This window comes from Mchenga conophoros, linkage group LG5, assembly GCF_057382185.1.
Source record: "Mchenga conophoros isolate Kocher_MC1m ecotype Shallow Benthic linkage group LG5, M_conophoros_male_GT1.1, whole genome shotgun sequence".
Classification (NCBI taxonomy): domain Eukaryota; kingdom Metazoa; phylum Chordata; class Actinopteri; order Cichliformes; family Cichlidae; genus Mchenga; species Mchenga conophoros.
The window spans coordinates 16,436,934-16,451,764 of record NC_140530.1 but is presented as its reverse complement, the minus strand read 5'-3'; the positions used below and the strand labels follow the sequence as shown (position 1 = coordinate 16,451,764).

Genomic DNA, 14,831 nt, shown 5'->3' with positions numbered 1-14,831 from the left:
TCTATGGACTTTGCTAAAGATGACAATGAGGTCACAGAACTATCAAGAACAACTGAGCTTGTTAGGTAAAGCCATGGAAGGGCAAGGATCCAAAGGAGACACCTGGACAGGGACTTGAACCCTGGACCCTCAGATTAAAAGTCTGATGCTCTTCCATCTGAGCTACCCAGGTAACAAGAGTCATGTGTTTGTCCTCTGGGACACATATTGTCTTTCTTTTCTGTAAAAACGTGATCTCTTATCCTCTCATTTTACTGTAGGTACTGGTGAGGATTTGCAGTTAGATATTATTAAATGGTCATTTCAGACAAGAGCCAAGGGAAGGATTTGATTCTAGGGGAAACATCGCTAGGCTGTATTATGACGTGTGATCACCCAACCTACAAAGCCCTAGGTAAGTCAATGGTATAATGGGTGAGGCCTGGGAGCTTCTGAAGGAGGACCTTCTTCAAATTCCACCTCCACTTGATGGACGTTTGCAAGCTGCACCATCTGTGTTTGTTTTCTCATTTGATGGCAATGATCCACGTAGTTGTAGGCCGTATAATGAAGTCCTACCAACAAACCTACCAAGCCCTAGATGGTGACCAAAATAGCTTTGCCGAAACCCAGGATCGAACTAGGGTCCTTTAGATCTTCAGTCTAACGCTCTCCCAGCTGAGCTATTTCGGCACGTTTTGCAATGGAAAGTGCTCAAAAATTGCATTCTAATCACCAGTCAGGTCTACAGCTGGCCAAACTGCACTACAGCTGCCATTCTGAGACACTGGATCAATGTGAAGTGAACTTTTAAGCTTTGGATTTAACAGTGAACTGTGATGAACTTTGCTCTCTTAAAGAGCAAAGTTGCTCTCTTAAAGTAAGACAGAAAAAAAGTGAAAGTGTAACGTGTCGAGAAACCCAGGGCGGATTTGGTGAGATTGGCATGTCTTAGACACCGGGTTTCGCAAAGGAGCTGAGCTGAGAACCAACTGGCGGTGAGTTGGACCGAGGGGCAGGAAAAGATTCTTTACAGAGCTTGTACGGTGGGATTATCTGAAAGAGGCCTCTGTCCCTGATATCCACAAATCCCATATCGTCATCCCACCTGCAGTCTATGGACTTTGCTAAAGATGACAATGAGGTCACAGAACTATCAAGAACAACTGAGCTTGTTAGGTAAAGCCATGGAAGGGCAAGGATCCAAAGGAGACACCTGGACAGGGACTTGAACCCTGGACCCTCAGATTAAAAGTCTGATGCTCTTCCATCTGAGCTACCCAGGTAACAAGAGTCACGTGTTTGTCCTCTGGGACACATATTGTCTTTCTTTTCTGTAAAAACGTGATCTCTTATCCTCTCATTTTACTGTAGGTACTGGTGAGGATTTGCAGTTAGATATTATTAAATGGTCATTTCAGACAAGAGCCAAGGGAAGGATTTGATTCTAGGGGAAACATCGCTAGGCTGTATTATGACGTGTGATCACCCAACCTACAAAGCCCTAGGTAAGTCAATGGTATAATGGGTGAGGCCTGGGAGCTTCTGAAGGAGGACCTTCTTCAAATTCCACCTCCACTTGATGGATGTTTGCAAGCTGCACCATCTGTGTTTGTTTTCTCATTTGATGGCAATGATCCACGTAGTTGTAGGCCGTATAATGAAGTCCTACCAACAAAACTACCAAGCCCTAGATGGTGACCAAAATAGCTTTGCCGAAACCCAGGATCGAACTAGGGTCCTTTAGATCTTCAGTCTAACGCTCTCCCAGCTGAGCTATTTCGGCACGTTTTGCAATGGAAAGTGCTCAAAAATTGCATTCTAATCACCAGTCAGGTCTACAGCTGGCCAAACTGCACTACAGCTGCCATTCTGAGACACTGGATCAATGTGAAGTGAACTTTTAAGCTTTGGATTTAACAGTGAACTGTGATGAACTTTGCTCTCTTAAATGTTGTCCCACCCAAAGTAAGACAGAAAAAAAGTGAAAGTGTAACGTGTCGAGAAACCCAGGGCGGATTTGGTGAGATTGGCATGTCTTAGACACCGGGTTTCGCAAAGGAGCTGAGCTGAGAACCAACTGGCGGTGAGTTGGACCGAGGGGCAGGAAAAGATTCTTTACAGAGCTTGTACGGTGGGATTATCTGAAAGAGGCCTCTGTCCCTGATATCCACAAATCCCATATCGTCATCCCACCTGCAGTCTATGGACTTTGCTAAAGATGACAATGAGGTCACAGAACTATCAAGAACAACTGAGCTTGTTAGGTAAAGCCATGGAAGGGCAAGGATCCAAAGGAGACAACTGGACAGGGACTTGAACCCTGGACCCTCAGATTAAAAGTCTGATGCTCTTCCATCTGAGCCACCCAGGTAACAAGAGTCACGTGTTTGTCCTCTGGGACACATATTGTCTTTCTTTTCTGTAAAAACGTGATCTCTTATCCTCTCATTTTACTGTAGGTACTGGTGAGGATTTGCAGTTAGATATTATTAAATGGTCATTTCAGACAAGAGCCAAGGGAAGGATTTGATTCTAGGGGAAACATCGCTAGGCTGTATTATGACGTGTGATCACCCAACCTACAAAGCCCTAGGTAAGTCAATGGTATAATGGGTGAGGCCTGGGAGCTTCTGAAGGAGGACCTTCTTCAAATTCCACCTCCACTTGATGGACGTTTGCAAGCTGCACCATCTGTGTTTGTTTTCTCATTTGATGGCAATGATCCACGTAGTTGTAGGCCGTATAATGAAGTCCTACCAACAAACCTACCAAGCCCTAGATGGTGACCAAAATAGCTTTGCCGAAACCCAGGATCGAACTAGGGTCCTTTAGATCTTCAGTCTAACGCTCTCCCAGCTGAGCTATTTCGGCACGTTTTGCAATGGAAAGTGCTCAAAAATTGCATTCTAATCACCAGTCAGGTCTACAGCTGGCCAAACTGCACTACAGCTGCCATTCTGAGACACTGGATCAATGTGAAGTGAACTTTTAAGCTTTGGATTTAACAGTGAACTGTGATGAACTTTGCTCTCTTAAATGTTGTCCCACCCAAAGTAAGACAGAAAAAAAGTGAAAGTGTAACGTGTCGAGAAACCCAGGGCGGATTTGGTGAGATTGGCATGTCTTAGACACCGGGTTTCGCAAAGGAGCTGAGCTGAGAACCAACTGGCGGTGAGTTGGACCGAGGGGCAGGAAAAGATTCTTTACAGAGCTTGTACGGTGGGATTATCTGAAAGAGGCCTCTGTCCCTGATATCCACAAATCCCATATCGTCATCCCACCTGCAGTCTATGGACTTTGCTAAAGATGACAATGAGGTCACAGAACTATCAAGAACAACTGAGCTTGTTAGGTAAAGCCATGGAAGGGCAAGGATCCAAAGGAGACACCTGGACAGGGACTTGAACCCTGGACCCTCAGATTAAAAGTCTGATGCTCTTCCATCTGAGCTACCCAGGTAACAAGAGTCATGTGTTTGTCCTCTGGGACACATATTGTCTTTCTTTTCTGTAAAAACGTGATCTCTTATCCTCTCATTTTACTGTAGGTACTGGTGAGGATTTGCAGTTAGATATTATTAAATGGTCATTTCAGACAAGAGCCAAGGGAAGGATTTGATTCTAGGGGAAACATCGCTAGGCTGTATTATGACGTGTGATCACCCAACCTACAAAGCCCTAGGTAAGTCAATGGTATAATGGGTGAGGCCTGGGAGCTTCTGAAGGAGGACCTTCTTCAAATTCCACCTCCACTTGATGGACGTTTGCAAGCTGCACCATCTGTGTTTGTTTTCTCATTTGATGGCAATGATCCACGTAGTTGTAGGCCGTATAATGAAGTCCTACCAACAAACCTACCAAGCCCTAGATGGTGACCAAAATAGCTTTGCCGAAACCCAGGATCGAACTAGGGTCCTTTAGATCTTCAGTCTAACGCTCTCCCAGCTGAGCTATTTCGGCACGTTTTGCAATGGAAAGTGCTCAAAAATTGCATTCTAATCACCAGTCAGGTCTACAGCTGGCCAAACTGCACTACAGCTGCCATTCTGAGACACTGGATCAATGTGAAGTGAACTTTTAAGCTTTGGATTTAACAGTGAACTGTGATGAACTTTGCTCTCTTAAAGAGCAAAGTTGCTCTCTTAAAGTAAGACAGAAAAAAAGTGAAAGTGTAACGTGTCGAGAAACCCAGGGCGGATTTGGTGAGATTGGCATGTCTTAGACACCGGGTTTCGCAAAGGAGCTGAGCTGAGAACCAACTGGCGGTGAGTTGGACCGAGGGGCAGGAAAAGATTCTTTACAGAGCTTGTACGGTGGGATTATCTGAAAGAGGCCTCTGTCCCTGATATCCACAAATCCCATATCGTCATCCCACCTGCAGTCTATGGACTTTGCTAAAGATGACAATGAGGTCACAGAACTATCAAGAACAACTGAGCTTGTTAGGTAAAGCCATGGAAGGGCAAGGATCCAAAGGAGACACCTGGACAGGGACTTGAACCCTGGACCCTCAGATTAAAAGTCTGATGCTCTTCCATCTGAGCTACCCAGGTAACAAGAGTCACGTGTTTGTCCTCTGGGACACATATTGTCTTTCTTTTCTGTAAAAACGTGATCTCTTATCCTCTCATTTTACTGTAGGTACTGGTGAGGATTTGCAGTTAGATATTATTAAATGGTCATTTCAGACAAGAGCCAAGGGAAGGATTTGATTCTAGGGGAAACATCGCTAGGCTGTATTATGACGTGTGATCACCCAACCTACAAAGCCCTAGGTAAGTCAATGGTATAATGGGTGAGGCCTGGGAGCTTCTGAAGGAGGACCTTCTTCAAATTCCACCTCCACTTGATGGATGTTTGCAAGCTGCACCATCTGTGTTTGTTTTCTCATTTGATGGCAATGATCCACGTAGTTGTAGGCCGTATAATGAAGTCCTACCAACAAAACTACCAAGCCCTAGATGGTGACCAAAATAGCTTTGCCGAAACCCAGGATCGAACTAGGGTCCTTTAGATCTTCAGTCTAACGCTCTCCCAGCTGAGCTATTTCGGCACGTTTTGCAATGGAAAGTGCTCAAAAATTGCATTCTAATCACCAGTCAGGTCTACAGCTGGCCAAACTGCACTACAGCTGCCATTCTGAGACACTGGATCAATGTGAAGTGAACTTTTAAGCTTTGGATTTAACAGTGAACTGTGATGAACTTTGCTCTCTTAAATGTTGTCCCACCCAAAGTAAGACAGAAAAAAAGTGAAAGTGTAACGTGTCGAGAAACCCAGGGCGGATTTGGTGAGATTGGCATGTCTTAGACACCGGGTTTCGCAAAGGAGCTGAGCTGAGAACCAACTGGCGGTGAGTTGGACCGAGGGGCAGGAAAAGATTCTTTACAGAGCTTGTACGGTGGGATTATCTGAAAGAGGCCTCTGTCCCTGATATCCACAAATCCCATATCGTCATCCCACCTGCAGTCTATGGACTTTGCTAAAGATGACAATGAGGTCACAGAACTATCAAGAACAACTGAGCTTGTTAGGTAAAGCCATGGAAGGGCAAGGATCCAAAGGAGACAACTGGACAGGGACTTGAACCCTGGACCCTCAGATTAAAAGTCTGATGCTCTTCCATCTGAGCCACCCAGGTAACAAGAGTCACGTGTTTGTCCTCTGGGACACATATTGTCTTTCTTTTCTGTAAAAACGTGATCTCTTATCCTCTCATTTTACTGTAGGTACTGGTGAGGATTTGCAGTTAGATATTATTAAATGGTCATTTCAGACAAGAGCCAAGGGAAGGATTTGATTCTAGGGGAAACATCGCTAGGCTGTATTATGACGTGTGATCACCCAACCTACAAAGCCCTAGGTAAGTCAATGGTATAATGGGTGAGGCCTGGGAGCTTCTGAAGGAGGACCTTCTTCAAATTCCACCTCCACTTGATGGACGTTTGCAAGCTGCACCATCTGTGTTTGTTTTCTCATTTGATGGCAATGATCCACGTAGTTGTAGGCCGTATAATGAAGTCCTACCAACAAACCTACCAAGCCCTAGATGGTGACCAAAATAGCTTTGCCGAAACCCAGGATCAAACTAGGGTCCTTTAGATCTTCAGTCTAACGCTCTCCCAGCTGAGCTATTTCGGCACGTTTTGCAATGGAAAGTGCTCAAAAATTGCATTCTAATCACCAGTCAGGTCTACAGCTGGCCAAACTGCACTACAGCTGCCATTCTGAGACACTGGATCAATGTGAAGTGAACTTTTAAGCTTTGGATGTAACAGTGAACTGTGATGAACTTTGCTCTCTTAAATGTTGTCCCACCCAAAGTAAGACAGAAAAAAAGTGAAAGTGTAACGTGTCGAGAAACCCAGGGCGGATTTGGTGAGATTGGCATGTCTTAGACACCGGGTTTCGCAAAGGAGCTGAGCTGAGAACCAACTGGCGGTGAGTTGGACCGAGGGGCAGGAAAAGATTCTTTACAGAGCTTGTACGGTGGGATTATCTGAAAGAGGCCTCTGTCCCTGATATCCACAAATCCCATATCGTCATCCCACCTGCAGTCTATGGACTTTGCTAAAGATGACAATGAGGTCACAGAACTATCAAGAACAACTGAGCTTGTTAGGTAAAGCCATGGAAGGGCAAGGATCCAAAGGAGACACCTGGACAGGGACTTGAACCCTGGACCCTCAGATTAAAAGTCTGATGCTCTTCCATCTGAGCTACCCAGGTAACAAGAGTCGCGTGTTTGTACTCTGGGACACATATTGTCTTTCTTTTCTGTAAAAACGTGATCTCTTATCCTCTCATTTTACTGTAGGTACTGGTGAGGATTTGCAGTTAGATATTATTAAATGGTCATTTCAGACAAGAGCCAAGGGAAGGATTTGATTCTAGGGGAAACATCGCTAGGCTGTATTATGACGTGTGATCACCCAACCTACAAAGCCCTAGGTAAGTCAATGGTATAATGGGTGAGGCCTGGGAGCTTCTGAAGGAGGACCTTCTTCAAATTCCACCTCCACTTGATGGACGTTTGCAAGCTGCACCATCTGTGTTTGTTTTCTCATTTGATGGCAATGATCCACGTAGTTGTAGGCCGTATAATGAAGTCCTACCAACAAACCTACCAAGCCCTAGATGGTGACCGAAATAGCTTTGCCGAAACCCAGGATCGAACTAGGGTCCTTTAGATCTTCAGTCTAACGCTCTCCCAGCTGAGCTATTTCGGCACGTTTTGCAATGGAAAGTGCTCAAAAATTGCATTCTAATCACCAGTCAGGTCTACAGCTGGCCAAACTGCACTACAGCTGCCATTCTGAGACACTGGATCAATGTGAAGTGAACTTTTAAGCTTTGGATTTAACAGTGAACTGTGATGAACTTTGCTCTCTTAAATGTTGTCCCACCCAAAGTAAGACAGAAAAAAAGTGAAAGTGTAACGTGTCGAGAAACCCAGGGCGGATTTGGTGAGATTGGCATGTCTTAGACACCGGGTTTCGCAAAGGAGCTGAGCTGAGAACCAACTGGCGGTGAGTTGGACCGAGGGGCAGGAAAAGATTCTTTACAGAGCTTGTACGGTGGGATTATCTGAAAGAGGCCTCTGTCCCTGATATCCACAAATCCCATATCGTCATCCCACCTGCAGTCTATGGACTTTGCTAAAGATGACAATGAGGTCACAGAACTATCAAGAACAACTGAGCTTGTTAGGTAAAGCCATGGAAGGGCAAGGATCCAAAGGAGACAACTGGACAGGGACTTGAACCCTGGACCCTCAGATTAAAAGTCTGATGCTCTTCCATCTGAGCCACCCAGGTAACAAGAGTCACGTGTTTGTCCTCTGGGACACATATTGTCTTTCTTTTCTGTAAAAACGTGATCTCTTATCCTCTCATTTTACTGTAGGTACTGGTGAGGATTTGCAGTTAGATATTATTAAATGGTCATTTCAGACAAGAGCCAAGGGAAGGATTTGATTCTAGGGGAAACATCGCTAGGCTGTATTATGACGTGTGATCACCCAACCTACAAAGCCCTAGGTAAGTCAATGGTATAATGGGTGAGGCCTGGGAGCTTCTGAAGGAGGACCTTCTTCAAATTCCACCTCCACTTGATGGACGTTTGCAAGCTGCACCATCTGTGTTTGTTTTCTCATTTGATGGCAATGATCCACGTAGTTGTAGGCCGTATAATGAAGTCCTACCAACAAACCTACCAAGCCCTAGATGGTGACCAAAATAGCTTTGCCGAAACCCAGGATCAAACTAGGGTCCTTTAGATCTTCAGTCTAACGCTCTCCCAGCTGAGCTATTTCGGCACGTTTTGCAATGGAAAGTGCTCAAAAATTGCATTCTAATCACCAGTCAGGTCTACAGCTGGCCAAACTGCACTACAGCTGCCATTCTGAGACACTGGATCAATGTGAAGTGAACTTTTAAGCTTTGGATGTAACAGTGAACTGTGATGAACTTTGCTCTCTTAAATGTTGTCCCACCCAAAGTAAGACAGAAAAAAAGTGAAAGTGTAACGTGTCGAGAAACCCAGGGCGGATTTGGTGAGATTGGCATGTCTTAGACACCGGGTTTCGCAAAGGAGCTGAGCTGAGAACCAACTGGCGGTGAGTTGGACCGAGGGGCAGGAAAAGATTCTTTACAGAGCTTGTACGGTGGGATTATCTGAAAGAGGCCTCTGTCCCTGATATCCACAAATCCCATATCGTCATCCCACCTGCAGTCTATGGACTTTGCTAAAGATGACAATGAGGTCACAGAACTATCAAGAACAACTGAGCTTGTTAGGTAAAGCCATGGAAGGGCAAGGATCCAAAGGAGACACCTGGACAGGGACTTGAACCCTGGACCCTCAGATTAAAAGTCTGATGCTCTTCCATCTGAGCTACCCAGGTAACAAGAGTCGCGTGTTTGTACTCTGGGACACATATTGTCTTTCTTTTCTGTAAAAACGTGATCTCTTATCCTCTCATTTTACTGTAGGTACTGGTGAGGATTTGCAGTTAGATATTATTAAATGGTCATTTCAGACAAGAGCCAAGGGAAGGATTTGATTCTAGGGGAAACATCGCTAGGCTGTATTATGACGTGTGATCACCCAACCTACAAAGCCCTAGGTAAGTCAATGGTATAATGGGTGAGGCCTGGGAGCTTCTGAAGGAGGACCTTCTTCAAATTCCACCTCCACTTGATGGACGTTTGCAAGCTGCACCATCTGTGTTTGTTTTCTCATTTGATGGCAATGATCCACGTAGTTGTAGGCCGTATAATGAAGTCCTACCAACAAACCTACCAAGCCCTAGATGGTGACCGAAATAGCTTTGCCGAAAGCCAGGATCGAACTAGGGTCCTTTAGATCTTCAGTCTAACGCTCTCCCAGCTGAGCTATTTCGGCACGTTTTGCAATGGAAAGTGCTCAAAAATTGCATTCTAATCACCAGTCAGGTCTACAGCTGGCCAAACTGCACTACAGCTGCCATTCTGAGACACTGGATCAATGTGAAGTGAACTTTTAAGCTTTGGATTTAACAGTGAACTGTGATGAACTTTGCTCTCTTAAATGTTGTCCCACCCAAAGTAAGACAGAAAAAAAGTGAAAGTGTAACGTGTCGAGAAACCCAGGGCGGATTTGGTGAGATTGGCATGTCTTAGACACCGGGTTTCGCAAAGGAGCTGAGCTGAGAACCAACTGGCGGTGAGTTGGACCGAGGGGCAGGAAAAGATTCTTTACAGAGCTTGTACGGTGGGATTATCTGAAAGAGGCCTCTGTCCCTGATATCCACAAATCCCATATCGTCATCCCACCTGCAGTCTATGGACTTTGCTAAAGATGACAATGAGGTCACAGAACTATCAAGAACAACTGAGCTTGTTAGGTAAAGCCATGGAAGGGCAAGGATCCAAAGGAGACACCTGGACAGGGACTTGAACCCTGGACCCTCAGATTAAAAGTCTGATGCTCTTCCATCTGAGCTACCCAGGTAACAAGAGTCACGTGTTTGTCCTCTGGGACACATATTGTCTTTCTTTTCTGTAAAAACGTGATCTCTTATCCTCTCATTTTACTGTAGGTACTGGTGAGGATTTGCAGTTAGATATTATTAAATGGTCATTTCAGACAAGAGCCAAGGGAAGGATTTGATTCTAGGGGAAACATCGCTAGGCTGTATTATGACGTGTGATCACCCAACCTACAAAGCCCTAGGTAAGTCAATGGTATAATGGGTGAGGCCTGGGAGCTTCTGAAGGAGGACCTTCTTCAAATTCCACCTCCACTTGATGGACGTTTGCAAGCTGCACCATCTGTGTTTGTTTTCTCATTTGATGGCAATGATCCACGTAGTTGTAGGCCGTATAATGAAGTCCTACCAACAAACCTACCAAGCCCTAGATGGTGACCAAAATAGCTTTGCCGAAACCCAGGATCGAACTAGGGTCCTTTAGATCTTCAGTCTAACGCTCTCCCAGCTGAGCTATTTCGGCACGTTTTGCAATGGAAAGTGCTCAAAAATTGCATTCTAATCACCAGTCAGGTCTACAGCTGGCCAAACTGCACTACAGCTGCCATTCTGAGACACTGGATCAATGTGAAGTGAACTTTTAAGCTTTGGATTTAACAGTGAACTGTGATGAACTTTGCTCTCTTAAATGTTGTCCCACCCAAAGTAAGACAGAAAAAAAGTGAAAGTGTAACGTGTCGAGAAACCCAGGGCGGATTTGGTGAGATTGGCATGTCTTAGACACCGGGTTTCGCAAAGGAGCTGAGCTGAGAACCAACTGGCGGTGAGTTGGACCGAGGGGCAGGAAAAGATTCTTTACAGAGCTTGTACGGTGGGATTATCTGAAAGAGGCCTCTGTCCCTGATATCCACAAATCCCATATCGTCATCCCACCTGCAGTCTATGGACTTTGCTAAAGATGACAATGAGGTCACAGAACTATCAAGAACAACTGAGCTTGTTAGGTAAAGCCATGGAAGGGCAAGGATCCAAAGGAGACACCTGGACAGGGACTTGAACCCTGGACCCTCAGATTAAAAGTCTGATGCTCTTCCATCTGAGCTACCCAGGTAACAAGAGTCATGTGTTTGTCCTCTGGGACACATATTGTCTTTCTTTTCTGTAAAAACGTGATCTCTTATCCTCTCATTTTACTGTAGGTACTGGTGAGGATTTGCAGTTAGATATTATTAAATGGTCATTTCAGACAAGAGCCAAGGGAAGGATTTGATTCTAGGGGAAACATCGCTAGGCTGTATTATGACGTGTGATCACCCAACCTACAAAGCCCTAGGTAAGTCAATGGTATAATGGGTGAGGCCTGGGAGCTTCTGAAGGAGGACCTTCTTCAAATTCCACCTCCACTTGATGGACGTTTGCAAGCTGCACCATCTGTGTTTGTTTTCTCATTTGATGGCAATGATCCACGTAGTTGTAGGCCGTATAATGAAGTCCTACCAACAAACCTACCAAGCCCTAGATGGTGACCAAAATAGCTTTGCCGAAACCCAGGATCGAACTAGGGTCCTTTAGATCTTCAGTCTAACGCTCTCCCAGCTGAGCTATTTCGGCACGTTTTGCAATGGAAAGTGCTCAAAAATTGCATTCTAATCACCAGTCAGGTCTACAGCTGGCCAAACTGCACTACAGCTGCCATTCTGAGACACTGGATCAATGTGAAGTGAACTTTTAAGCTTTGGATTTAACAGTGAACTGTGATGAACTTTGCTCTCTTAAATGTTGTCCCACCCAAAGTAAGACAGAAAAAAAGTGAAAGTGTAACGTGTCGAGAAACCCAGGGCGGATTTGGTGAGATTGGCATGTCTTAGACACCGGGTTTCGCAAAGGAGCTGAGCTGAGAACCAACTGGCGGTGAGTTGGACCGAGGGGCAGGAAAAGATTCTTTACAGAGCTTGTACGGTGGGATTATCTGAAAGAGGCCTCTGTCCCTGATATCCACAAATCCCATATCGTCATCCCACCTGCAGTCTATGGACTTTGCTAAAGATGACAATGAGGTCACAGAACTATCAAGAACAACTGAGCTTGTTAGGTAAAGCCATGGAAAGGCAAGGATCCAAAGGAGACACCTGGACAGGGACTTGAACCCTGGACCCTCAGATTAAAAGTCTGATGCTCTTCCATCTGAGCTACCCAGGTAACAAGAGTCACGTGTTTGTCCTCTGGGACACATATTGTCTTTCTTTTCTGTAAAAACGTGATCTCTTATCCTCTCATTTTACTGTAGGTACTGGTGAGGATTTGCAGTTAGATATTATTAAATGGTCATTTCAGACAAGAGCCAAGGGAAGGATTTGATTCTAGGGGAAACATCGCTAGGCTGTATTATGACGTGTGATCACCCAACCTACAAAGCCCTAGGTAAGTCAATGGTATAATGGGTGAGGCCTGGGAGCTTCTGAAGGAGGACCTTCTTCAAATTCCACCTCCACTTGATGGACGTTTGCAAGCTGCACCATCTGTGTTTGTTTTCTCATTTGATGGCAATGATCCACGTAGTTGTAGGCCGTATAATGAAGTCCTACCAACAAACCTACCAAGCCCTAGATGGTGACCAAAATAGCTTTGCCGAAACCCAGGATCGAACTAGGGTCCTTTAGATCTTCAGTCTAACGCTCTCCCAGCTGAGCTATTTCGGCACGTTTTGCAATGGAAAGTGCTCAAAAATTGCATTCTAATCACCAGTCAGGTCTACAGCTGGCCAAACTGCACTACAGCTGCCATTCTGAGACACTGGATCAATGTGAAGTGAACTTTTAAGCTTTGGATTTAACAGTGAACTGTGATGAACTTTGCTCTCTTAAATGTTGTCCCACCCAAAGTAAGACAGAAAAAAAGTGAAAGTGTAACGTGTCGAGAAACCCAGGGCGGATTTGGTGAGATTGGCATGTCTTAGACACCGGGTTTCGCAAAGGAGCTGAGCTGAGAACCAACTGGCGGTGAGTTGGACCGAGGGGCAGGAAAAGATTCTTTACAGAGCTTGTACGGTGGGATTATCTGAAAGAGGCCTCTGTCCCTGATATCCACAAATCCCATATCGTCATCCCACCTGCAGTCTATGGACTTTGCTAAAGATGACAATGAGGTCACAGAACTATCAAGAACAACTGAGCTTGTTAGGTAAAGCCATGGAAGAGCAAGGATCCAAAGGAGACACCTGGACAGGGACTTGAACCCTGGACCCTCAGATTAAAAGTCTGATGCTCTTCCATCTGAGCTACCCAGGTAACAAGAGTCACGTGTTTGTCCTCTGGGACACATATTGTCTTTCTTTTCTGTAAAAACGTGATCTCTTATCCTCTCATTTTACTGTAGGTACTGGTGAGGATTTGCAGTTAGATATTATTAAATGGTCATTTCAGACAAGAGCCAAGGGAAGGATTTGATTCTAGGGGAAACATCGCTAGGCTGTATTATGACGTGTGATCACCCAACCTACAAAGCCCTAGGTAAGTCAATGGTATAATGGGTGAGGCCTGGGAGCTTCTGAAGGAGGACCTTCTTCAAATTCCACCTCCACTTGATGGACGTTTGCAAGCTGCACCATCTGTGTTTGTTTTCTCATTTGATGGCAATGATCCACGTAGTTGTAGGCCGTATAATGAAGTCCTACCAACAAACCTACCAAGCCCTAGATGGTGACCAAAATAGCTTTGCCGAAACCCAGGATCGAACTAGGGTCCTTTAGAGGTTCAGTCTAACGCTCTCCCAGCTGAGCTATTTCGGCACGTTTTGCAATGGAAAGTGCTCAAAAATTGCATTCTAATCACCAGTCAGGTCTACAGCTGGCCAAACTGCACTACAGCTGCCATTCTGAGACACTGGATCAATGTGAAGTGAACTTTTAAGCTTTGGATTTAACAGTGAACTGTGATGAACTTTGCTCTCTTAAATGTTGTCCCACCCAAAGTAAGACAGAAAAAAAGTGAAAGTGTAACGTGTCGAGAAACCCAGGGCGGATTTGGTGAGATTGGCATGTCTTAGACACCGGGTTTCGCAAAGGAGCTGAGCTGAGAACCAACTGGCGGTGAGTTGGACCGAGGGGCAGGAAAAGATTCTTTACAGAGCTTGTACGGTGGGATTATCTGAAAGAGGCCTCTGTCCCTGATATCCACAAATCCCATATCGTCATCCCACCTGCAGTCTATGGACTTTGCTAAAGATGACAATGAGGTCACAGAACTATCAAGAACAACTGAGCTTGTTAGGTAAAGCCATGGAAGGGTAAGGATCCAAAGGAGACACCTGGACAGGGACTTGAACCCTGGACCCTCAGATTAAAAGTCTGATGCTCTTCCATCTGAGCTACCCAGGTAACAAGAGTCATGTGTTTGTCCTCTGGGACACATATTGTCTTTCTTTTCTGTAAAAACGTGATCTCTTATCCTCTCATTTTACTGTAGGTACTGGTGAGGATTTGCAGTTAGATATTATTAAATGGTCATTTCAGACAAGAGCCAAGGGAAGGATTTGATTCTAGGGGAAACATCGCTAGGCTGTATTATGACGTGTGATCACCCAACCTACAAAGCCCTAGGTAAGTCAATGGTATAATGGGTGAGGCCTGGGAGCTTCTGAAGGAGGACCTTCTTCAAATTCCACCTCCACTTGATGGATGTTTGCAAGCTGCACCATCTGTGTTTGTTTTCTCATTTGATGGCAATGATCCACGTAGTTGTAGGCCGTATAATGAAGTCCTACCAACAAACCTACCAAGCCCTAGATGGTGACCAAAATAGCTTTGCCGAAACCCAGGATCGAACTAGGGTCCTTTAGATCTTCAGTCTAACGCTCTCCCAGCTGAGCTATTTCGGCACGTT

At 45.1% G+C, this 14,831-nt stretch overlaps 25 non-coding genes across 25 annotated transcripts; all 25 read right to left on the bottom strand.

Moving 5' to 3' along the window:
• Positions 1–99: 99 nt before the first annotated feature.
• trnak-uuu (transfer RNA lysine (anticodon UUU)) lies at positions 100–172 on the bottom strand. The gene has a single exon. It is a non-coding gene; the product is annotated as a tRNA-Lys (tRNA).
• A 427-nt stretch (positions 173–599) lies between these two features.
• On the bottom strand, positions 600–672 carry trnaf-gaa (transfer RNA phenylalanine (anticodon GAA)). The gene has a single exon. It is a non-coding gene; the product is annotated as a tRNA-Phe (tRNA).
• Positions 673–1,192: 520 nt separating this feature from the next.
• On the bottom strand, positions 1,193–1,265 carry trnak-uuu (transfer RNA lysine (anticodon UUU)). The gene has a single exon. It is a non-coding gene; the product is annotated as a tRNA-Lys (tRNA).
• A 427-nt stretch (positions 1,266–1,692) lies between these two features.
• Positions 1,693–1,765, bottom strand: trnaf-gaa (transfer RNA phenylalanine (anticodon GAA)). Its single transcript has one exon. It is a non-coding gene; the product is annotated as a tRNA-Phe (tRNA).
• A 1,015-nt stretch (positions 1,766–2,780) lies between these two features.
• trnaf-gaa (transfer RNA phenylalanine (anticodon GAA)) lies at positions 2,781–2,853 on the bottom strand. The gene has a single exon. It is a non-coding gene; the product is annotated as a tRNA-Phe (tRNA).
• A 515-nt stretch (positions 2,854–3,368) lies between these two features.
• Positions 3,369–3,441, bottom strand: trnak-uuu (transfer RNA lysine (anticodon UUU)). The gene has a single exon. It is a non-coding gene; the product is annotated as a tRNA-Lys (tRNA).
• Positions 3,442–3,868: 427 nt separating this feature from the next.
• On the bottom strand, positions 3,869–3,941 carry trnaf-gaa (transfer RNA phenylalanine (anticodon GAA)). Its single transcript has one exon. It is a non-coding gene; the product is annotated as a tRNA-Phe (tRNA).
• A 520-nt stretch (positions 3,942–4,461) lies between these two features.
• trnak-uuu (transfer RNA lysine (anticodon UUU)) lies at positions 4,462–4,534 on the bottom strand. Its single transcript has one exon. It is a non-coding gene; the product is annotated as a tRNA-Lys (tRNA).
• Positions 4,535–4,961: 427 nt separating this feature from the next.
• trnaf-gaa (transfer RNA phenylalanine (anticodon GAA)) lies at positions 4,962–5,034 on the bottom strand. The gene has a single exon. It is a non-coding gene; the product is annotated as a tRNA-Phe (tRNA).
• Positions 5,035–6,049: 1,015 nt separating this feature from the next.
• On the bottom strand, positions 6,050–6,122 carry trnaf-gaa (transfer RNA phenylalanine (anticodon GAA)). Its single transcript has one exon. It is a non-coding gene; the product is annotated as a tRNA-Phe (tRNA).
• A 515-nt stretch (positions 6,123–6,637) lies between these two features.
• Positions 6,638–6,710, bottom strand: trnak-uuu (transfer RNA lysine (anticodon UUU)). Its single transcript has one exon. It is a non-coding gene; the product is annotated as a tRNA-Lys (tRNA).
• Positions 6,711–7,137: 427 nt separating this feature from the next.
• Positions 7,138–7,210, bottom strand: trnaf-gaa (transfer RNA phenylalanine (anticodon GAA)). The gene has a single exon. It is a non-coding gene; the product is annotated as a tRNA-Phe (tRNA).
• A 1,015-nt stretch (positions 7,211–8,225) lies between these two features.
• On the bottom strand, positions 8,226–8,298 carry trnaf-gaa (transfer RNA phenylalanine (anticodon GAA)). Its single transcript has one exon. It is a non-coding gene; the product is annotated as a tRNA-Phe (tRNA).
• A 515-nt stretch (positions 8,299–8,813) lies between these two features.
• On the bottom strand, positions 8,814–8,886 carry trnak-uuu (transfer RNA lysine (anticodon UUU)). The gene has a single exon. It is a non-coding gene; the product is annotated as a tRNA-Lys (tRNA).
• Positions 8,887–9,313: 427 nt separating this feature from the next.
• trnaf-gaa (transfer RNA phenylalanine (anticodon GAA)) lies at positions 9,314–9,386 on the bottom strand. Its single transcript has one exon. It is a non-coding gene; the product is annotated as a tRNA-Phe (tRNA).
• A 515-nt stretch (positions 9,387–9,901) lies between these two features.
• trnak-uuu (transfer RNA lysine (anticodon UUU)) lies at positions 9,902–9,974 on the bottom strand. Its single transcript has one exon. It is a non-coding gene; the product is annotated as a tRNA-Lys (tRNA).
• Positions 9,975–10,401: 427 nt separating this feature from the next.
• Positions 10,402–10,474, bottom strand: trnaf-gaa (transfer RNA phenylalanine (anticodon GAA)). The gene has a single exon. It is a non-coding gene; the product is annotated as a tRNA-Phe (tRNA).
• Positions 10,475–10,989: 515 nt separating this feature from the next.
• trnak-uuu (transfer RNA lysine (anticodon UUU)) lies at positions 10,990–11,062 on the bottom strand. Its single transcript has one exon. It is a non-coding gene; the product is annotated as a tRNA-Lys (tRNA).
• Positions 11,063–11,489: 427 nt separating this feature from the next.
• Positions 11,490–11,562, bottom strand: trnaf-gaa (transfer RNA phenylalanine (anticodon GAA)). The gene has a single exon. It is a non-coding gene; the product is annotated as a tRNA-Phe (tRNA).
• A 515-nt stretch (positions 11,563–12,077) lies between these two features.
• Positions 12,078–12,150, bottom strand: trnak-uuu (transfer RNA lysine (anticodon UUU)). Its single transcript has one exon. It is a non-coding gene; the product is annotated as a tRNA-Lys (tRNA).
• A 427-nt stretch (positions 12,151–12,577) lies between these two features.
• On the bottom strand, positions 12,578–12,650 carry trnaf-gaa (transfer RNA phenylalanine (anticodon GAA)). The gene has a single exon. It is a non-coding gene; the product is annotated as a tRNA-Phe (tRNA).
• Positions 12,651–13,165: 515 nt separating this feature from the next.
• trnak-uuu (transfer RNA lysine (anticodon UUU)) lies at positions 13,166–13,238 on the bottom strand. The gene has a single exon. It is a non-coding gene; the product is annotated as a tRNA-Lys (tRNA).
• Positions 13,239–13,665: 427 nt separating this feature from the next.
• trnaf-gaa (transfer RNA phenylalanine (anticodon GAA)) lies at positions 13,666–13,738 on the bottom strand. Its single transcript has one exon. It is a non-coding gene; the product is annotated as a tRNA-Phe (tRNA).
• Positions 13,739–14,253: 515 nt separating this feature from the next.
• trnak-uuu (transfer RNA lysine (anticodon UUU)) lies at positions 14,254–14,326 on the bottom strand. Its single transcript has one exon. It is a non-coding gene; the product is annotated as a tRNA-Lys (tRNA).
• Positions 14,327–14,753: 427 nt separating this feature from the next.
• Positions 14,754–14,826, bottom strand: trnaf-gaa (transfer RNA phenylalanine (anticodon GAA)). The gene has a single exon. It is a non-coding gene; the product is annotated as a tRNA-Phe (tRNA).
• Positions 14,827–14,831: the final 5 nt, after the last annotated feature.